General features: G+C 36.0%; 2 long non-coding RNA genes across 2 annotated transcripts; both read right to left on the bottom strand.

Moving 5' to 3' along the window:
• Positions 1–3,271: 3,271 nt before the first annotated feature.
• LOC135120688 (uncharacterized) lies at positions 3,272–4,556 on the bottom strand. Its single transcript, XR_010278687.1, has 3 exons — positions 4,394–4,556; positions 4,024–4,342; positions 3,272–3,966 (listed from the first exon to the last, which is right to left on the bottom strand). It is a non-coding gene; the product is annotated as an uncharacterized LOC135120688 (long non-coding RNA).
• A 2,789-nt stretch (positions 4,557–7,345) lies between these two features.
• LOC135120693 (uncharacterized) lies at positions 7,346–7,970 on the bottom strand. The gene is made up of 3 exons (XR_010278694.1): positions 7,926–7,970; positions 7,710–7,867; positions 7,346–7,652 (listed from the first exon to the last, which is right to left on the bottom strand). It is a non-coding gene; the product is annotated as an uncharacterized LOC135120693 (long non-coding RNA).
• Positions 7,971–8,111: the final 141 nt, after the last annotated feature.

Consider the following 8,111-nt stretch of genomic DNA (forward strand, 5'->3'; position numbering starts at 1 on the left):
GACACTGCCGCGCAGTTCCGCCATGAACGGTGGGCAAGTGCAATGGAAGACTTGTATTCTAAAGCGACAGGTCGCTCTTTTAAACTTGCAGAGGCTACAATGCGATGTGAAGCCGGCAAAATGTGTTTAAACTTCCCGACAAGTTGAAGACCATCTCTTATTTCTATCGTTCCAACACTGCAACTTGCCTTTATTTACTTTGTATATTTGTTAGTAACCATTCTGCTTCGTAAAGTCGAGTCAAAAAAACAGAACTAATAGAGTATTTGAGAAGTATAATTATAGGAAAGAGATACAATTGATAAATAAAAACATTTAAATTAAAGCAGCGTAGGTAAGATATAGTCGCTCACTAATTAAGTTTTAAATTAACAGTTACGCTAGCAGTTTATTTTTCATCTTTCTACTGCTGCTTTTGAAGTTTTAAGTTTAGCCAAGGAAACACTTTTGTATGGAGTACTTATTCCTTTAAGTCACAGGACATGGGATGGTACAAGGTTCTTTTAAGCGCCCCCCATCCTGGTTCCAAAGCACGCCAGCAGTCCCTTAGTAGTTTGTCTACACTGGAAGGTGCGGATATTACGCTGAGTAATACGAAACAGATCCGAAATTAACTAGGTGGGAGGGGGGGGGGAAATGAGTAATGAGACTGTAATTATACCTTTACAAAAAATAAGTTTGAGTAGACGAAATTTTGTGTACGGTAATTAATACAGTGAATTACTTGATATTTATTAACTTTGATATAATCGACGGTGAACGAAACGAAATAACTCAGCTATCTTTAAACCCCCTATCAACAATTGCTTGCTTGAGCAAAGCCTACAGTGCATTGCACTATAGACTTTGTCCACTGACAAAAAGACGCGAGTGCTGGTATGGTAAGCAGGACTCCTTCAAAGGCAGATCTAAGTCAAGGAAGGCCTTGAGGTAAGCCACGTCTGACTTGTACTCCTGATACTGGTAAAAATTGCAACGAACAATACTTTAACGGTAAAAAAGAGTTCCTCAAGTTACAACTATCCAGTTACGATTCTGCTCAAAGTGTATTAGCTTCTTTAGCTAGACTGACCTCGCGCGAGTAGCACGCCTCCTGTTGGTGGTGCAATAAAAATACCTCGCGTGCTATTAGAGCTGTGCTATGTAATAGCAGTTCAAGAAAAAGCTAATCACCATAACATGCTTTATGCCAAAATCTATAATTGCAATTGACACAGTTTCTAGGATGGTAGTGCATTACTTTGTATTAACTTTCAAAGTACTACTATTTGATATCAACTTTTTTAGCTCTAAAGGTCACACGCAAACATCATCTTTAGTAATAACAAAAAAACTTTTTTTCCCCAAAAATAACGTGCAGATAACAACTCAACAGTTTTCCTCCCGGCAAGCAAGAAGATAAAGTACTGCAACAAACTATATATATGCCTTCTGGTTTAAGGCTCGCTGAAAGCTTAGTAACAAAGCAAAACAACTTTTTAAGGCGCTATTAATAACAATAGAAGAAATGATTAACCAAATAACGCGAGCTTTAACGCATATTCGTGGTAAAAAATTTTTTTTGTACTTACATATATGAAACAATAATAACGTTGTGTAAAAATCTCCTTTAGTTAAGAGCTTAAAGATTTTTAATCTCCAAGGCACCCAAAGCTTTTACTTATTTTCAAAATAATTAACACTAATCCATGTTCGAAGTAGTGAATTTCATATAAGCCTTTGAATATACTTTTTTAGTTATTCCTTTTATTGGCCACACCCGCCGCATCATCCAGGAGAATGAAAAGATCCAATTAGAAGCATATAAGATTGAGGTTGATTACAAAAAGCAGCACAATTCAGTGATAAGTGATCAAAAAGGGAAAATTAAACTAAATAAACAAATAACTGTTGCAATTGCCAGATGCTTAATAAAAATGAGAACAATTTTAAGCAGTGACGTGTGAAACTGCCCTGATTTCGCAAACTATTCCCGCGCAAAAACGGCAGTTGTAAACCGTCTTGCGTTCTACTCGAGTTTGCCAGTAGTAATAACATAACACATACTAGAGTACCTGCCTCCGACGCAAAAATTCTATATGAAGACCCTAAAAATAAAAAAAATTAATATAATAACTTTGTAATCAACAGTAAGGAACAAGAATATATAAGAAAATATAAAGATGTAAGATTCAGAATGATAGCTTTCAACAAAACATTATTATGATATATGCTTGTCAAAATAAGGCACATCATGATATTGCAAATATTATAACCAAAACCAGTTAAATCGTAATAACTTGAAAAATCTAGGTACAAGACATTTTGTAGGGCTTATATACGAACTCAAAATAAAAGTGCAAAAGAATTAACCACCTCCCAAAACTTAAGACGTTCAGTATAGGAGCAGAGAGTAAGCAGTTCGGAGATGAAGGGAAAATGGGCGGGGTAAAAAACAAAGTTTATCGGTATATTACAGTCCAACCGAAGGATCTTTACCAATCACTCTAGTTAATATATTTTATAAACCAAAAAAACTTAGACTTTTGAAAAGTTTCATGTGGCCATAACTCAGTAACAGACCGAGCAAAAGACAAGGGCAAGGCCGCCCAGAAAAAAGTTAGCGAGAGAGTGGAAGTGGGAGACTGTTTTATACTGATGCCTTCAGTCACGAGTTACATGAAATGGCGTGCCGTAACTTGATAGTAAACTAAAATAGCGTGGGTGGAGTAATACTTTAGTTCTGTGGAACTGTCATTTGTATGTAATAGGAGGAATTTAGTTCTTTATTTGTTGATTAAAGAATCAGGATGAATTTTTGGTGTTTGGTCTTATTACAGTGATTAAAAATATTTCAGAACAAGAAAATGTTCGGGCGGAGACCTCTAGAAATTAGACAATAAAATTCTCACACTTCTTTTCCATCTCCTATTTTAAAACGCATAATTAGCTGAAGACTATACTAAACAACTTGATACCCGTACAATTTCCACATAATTTTGAAGACAAAGACCTAGACTCTTAGAACACTGAAAAGAGGGGCACGTTTTTTTCCACCTTTAATAATGTATTAATTACTTTAACTTGACACACACTAATTTAGCCTATACTATTAAAAAAACTTCCCTTAGTCAACCAAGCTTTTGTTAATTAATAAATTAAAAGTCTTTTATACTAGTCTAAGTAAAGGTTTATAAGAGTTGCGTTATAGGACAAAACACTACGGATGAAAAGATCTTCGCACACCACTATATTTACCTTAAGAAAGTTGTTCGTAGGAAGAGCATTAAAATGAGGGAAAAAAACATTTATTTTGTTCTTTTTCCATTACCCGGAGTTGAGATTTCGGTGTACAATTACTTTATTTATTTATTAATAGCAGTTCATGGTACTCGAAAGAAGTTAAAGACCGAATATCGAGCTCTCAAACAGGAGTGATCGCAATTATAATACAAATAGCACTCAGGGTGTCATTATTTTTTTACATTAACAAAAAAAACTAGCGGTGCCTGGTGAGCCTGTCGTAAAGAACCACAGCATGTCGCTGGAAGGCAATGTTTAAAAGGACCAGCTGAAGGTCCCGGTGAAGAGCATCATTTCGCAGGGAAAGCTTACGCTACCGCAAAGTAAAGGATAAAGCGCATTGGTTGCTGCCTTGACCTGCGTCACTATACAGCCCACGTGAGTCCGCCAGGAACATTTGTTGTCAATGATGATTCCCAATTATTTCGCTGGAGGACACCATAGAATCTTCACACCATTAAAAGTTATGGGTACCAATATAGGGACTTATTTCTTTAAAATTAATGTAGTCTTGTTCTTCATCGCATTTATAGTAACCTTCCAATCACGGCACCAGATAGTAAGGGCGTCAAGGTTGCGCTGTGGATGCTCGCATAGCTAAGCGGAAGACTTCGAAGTGGAATTTACGGTCGTATCATCAGCGTAGAGGGCAATTCGTGTGCGTGAGCCGGACGGCAAGGGCACCTCGCATATGTAATCTGCTAAATAAAAGGGGCGAGAGAAGAGAGCCCTGAGGGATACCTGCTAAAAAAGAGATCAAAGAGGCGACCGGGAATCTTACGCGCACACTGAAGACGCGACCATTCAAATATGATTCCAGCACGTTATAAAGGCCACGAGGGACGAATAAGGAACGCAGTTTGTGCAGCAAACCTTAATGCCAAACGATCATATGGCCTTTCAACGTCAAGAAAGACATCTTGTCGCCTTCTTATGGTTAAAAGCGCGTGTGGTCCGTTCAATTAAGCGGAGGAGCTGCTTGGTCGGTGGGTACCCTTCCTGAAATCCCAATTGAAATTCCGGTAAAGCGTTCCGAGCGTCAACGACCTCTTTAAGGTGGCTGATAATTACTTTAGTCTCTTATATCTCTATTTAAATAAAATGCAGCAACCTGACTAGCAGCAATAGAGGCCTGTGTCGCCAAGAAACCTTAGAGCTGCTGCCTGGTGCGCCGACACCACTTTGGGCGGTTTTATAACCCATTACCACCCCGCAAGCCTAAATGGCTGAACTTAAGACAATATTAACTCGTTATTTTTTTAATCTTCAAAGCAGTCATTATTTTATCTTCTATTAGACATCTAATCAAATATGATTTAAAAGTCGATCTAAATATAGTAGATTTATATATATATATACATTCGCCTTAACAAATTTAACAGAGAGGTTATCTACTATTCTATTTTTGGTTTTTTTTTTCTTGGTACCATTTTTGTTCCCCTTTTTGCTTTATTTTCACAAATATATATACGAGTTTTTTAATTTTTTTTTTTTTTTGTTTTATAAGTATACAATGTGGACATTCGTGACACAACCTCTCGTAAGAAAAGCATACTCAGTTTAAAGCGGCTTACACCGTAGTGGTCGCTCAAGTATAGCATTTGTAATAACCCCGCGGTGAGGGTGGCTTGGCCATAACTTTAAATGCTACACTTCGGCGCACCTGTGCGTCAAGAGTTTTAAGAAATACTTAATTTTCCTTAATATCCAAACAATAAACCTCAGGGTTCGATAATTAAAGTTTTGTTTTAAAGGAACTTAAAGTCAGCCTATGAAATTAGAATGATCTAAGGCAGACATAAGGGGCACACACTATAACTTTCGCGCAACTCTTTATTTAATTGAAGCTACTTTATATTCTCCAAAACTTATGAAAATTTATGACCAAGCAAATAAAGTATATTGTATAAGATCTATTGGAATGCTGATAGACAAAAAGAAACTTAAACTTTCTCATTTTAGAGAAAATTTAGCGTTGGGGCTAAAATAAATTTCGCACTTTTTAGTTTGAAGACATTTTAGGACTACATGATACCTTTAACCCACGGATTAGAATTACGTATAGTCGAATAAGTGGCCCCATAGTATAAATAAATAATAATAATTCAACCTTTTATGTTTACAAGAACAGTTTAAACATAGCCCAGGGGACGTTGTTACTTCAGCACTTTGAGATCCTTAAAAAATGTTAGACATCCATACGTTTTATGGGCATAAAACGGTTATTATGAATGGAGATTTAATCTGTTAGAGCAACCTTTGGAAGAGTTGAATGCAGAACGCTATCTAATATTTTCGACTGTTAACTCACCTAAAAGTTTTCGACAGTGTTACACGTTAAATAAAAGCTTACTATACTTGAAGAACTTTCTTCGACATAATTTAGTTATTTTTAAGGTGGGCTCTCAAAAGAATATTTTCTTTAAGAGCTATTTTTAACACAGAATGTATGATTTTAAAAAAAATCTTTTCCAAAACTTAAGTATAAATGTGAAATTAAATTCTTTGTAACTACTTAACGAAACAAAAACACGTCTTATAGCCACATACAGGTATACCATCTCTAAGAGTACTGCCCACCAGCTACATCACAATGCGTTAGTCATAGCAGAAGAACGCTGATCACAGTCTGGAATATCAATGTACCGGAGAGATTCAATAATAGCCAAGAAAAAATTAACCGAGTGAAAAGTTCCAAATTAGATAATTACGGTATGCGAACTTTATTGGTCCAGAAATGTATATTTTAACCCTTCAAATTTTGTGACAAAATAGTTAAAAAAAAGAATTCATTGACCAAGATCTGAGAGCTCATAGCAATCTTCTTGTTAATAAAATAACCTTTAATAGCTTGAATGTACTTTTTACCTATTTTAAATAGTGATATAAGCCGTGAACCATTGTCGACAAGAACAACAGAGAATTTGACTTCGTTTCTTCATTCTCTCACCTATTTACGTGGGCCAACATTTCATCAGTTTACGTATTAAATACATTTCTTTTAGGGCTAGGGTAAAATATTGAGTTCCAGAAGATATATATTTAAATGTATAAGAAAAGAAAGGGGACGAAAAAGAAGATCCGTTCATACTTTTATAAATATACAAATTAAACTTCATTAAAGGCAACCAAACGGTTCAAATAATCACATAATGTTTGTCAACTCGATTTAAGCATTAAGAAAAAGTTTTTTTAACTAAATATTTCACTTTTAATTTAATTAAGGAAAATTAACAAAATACCTTATCCAGTAGATTTTTAAAGGTCCTATGGTCGCCCCAGTTTAATTCCTTGGTTATCTGCATAAGCTATTTAAAGTATTATGTGAGTGCGCACGAGGACTGGTTGAAACTTTGAGTATCAGTAACATCACAGGAGCAAGGCTCCACATCTCGTTTCCACTATTTAAATGCAACTACACCAAGTTTGACTCAAGCAAAGAGGCTTCCATGCTTGAAAGCTGCAGGAACTAAACATGGGTCATATTGACTTGAAATAGAGCTAGGCTACCGAGTAATTATAGTTAGATAACAGGGTGGCCAATAGTTAGTAGCAGAAAGAAAGGTTGACGGTTTTTGGGGTGTGCTAGTACCAGGACATCTCTAAACCAGGACGGTTTTTTTTGTATAACGTGTAAGAAACCTTCGTCCATAACAAAATAGAATTTCTAAGACCTTTGTCTTGTACTAAAGAACCCGCCGTAACACCGTCGTTTTTCTTGTTTAATGTTATGTTACAGAACTTTTTCTTTCAGCTACATTATTTCTGCTTGCCAAAAAATATTAATAAAGACGTTATACTTTTGGAATCTACAAACGCTATTTTTTCCTTTTTTTTCAGTAGTAGATATTGAGAGGAGAAAGACGGCCATCAGAAGTTTATTAGATCGACGTTATAGAAGTAAATAAAATATTTTTAAGTATTATCGCTGCGCAGTCAGTATTTATATTTTGCTAGCGTATATTTATTTAAATAAAAAAAATTTTCCTCCTTACAAAGCACTGAAAATCAGTTATGTTTAGTTCGTTTTAATAATAAAGGGCCGAAGGGTGTACTTTACAAAAAAAGAGTGTAGTTGGTTCTAAGAAAACCAAATTTTTTAAGACCCGTTGACAGCGATATTTCACAAGTTAGACACCAAACTTTGCCATCTTTTTAAAGTGCAAAGCGTGGGGGCGATTCTGGCAACCGAGCGCCTCTATTATCCTGAAATCGAGTTGGTGAGGCGTCCCGGCCGATATATTATGCTTTTCGAGCAAGTCAAGTAGCTCGTGTTTCGGGCTCAAGGTGTCCAAGCAATCCGCCTGCTCGCCACTCCTCAGAAGGGAGAGCGGATGAAGCAGAAAAGCGGCCCTCCGGCTTGCAACGACCTGAGTCAATAACCTACTTAAAAAATCTACGATACGGCTTAGCCACACGCAAACAACCTTCGCAGCGCTTCGCGAAGCAATTTCATTGTGGTAAGCTCGAATAGCCTCTTGAATAATAACAACAGTGGCTTTTTCTTCCTCATTTTGATATTTATACATATTATGAAGCAAGTATTCGCCAAAGGAAACAGCGTCTAATAATGCTTGATTTGCACCTTCAAAAGTGTCAAAGCTTAACTAGACTCAACTTTATATATTTCCAAAGAAGGCTACCCTGCCCTTTGAACGGAGTCATTGGATGTGCAGCATCCCCTAAAAAGTTATAATGTTAAACAATAGCTAAACAAAAATATATAACGTATAATTTCTACCTTCCCAATAAACTTAGTAGATAAAAGTTTTAATATGCACAATAATAGTTTTGTAATTATAGTAGTATATGACCAAAAAAAACGACTT

This window comes from Zophobas morio, unplaced genomic scaffold (assembly GCF_036711695.1).
Source record: "Zophobas morio isolate AGI-343-1 ecotype UQ-CSIRO unplaced genomic scaffold, CSIRO_AGI_Zmor_V1 ptg000407l, whole genome shotgun sequence".
Taxonomy (NCBI): domain Eukaryota; kingdom Metazoa; phylum Arthropoda; class Insecta; order Coleoptera; family Tenebrionidae; genus Zophobas; species Zophobas morio.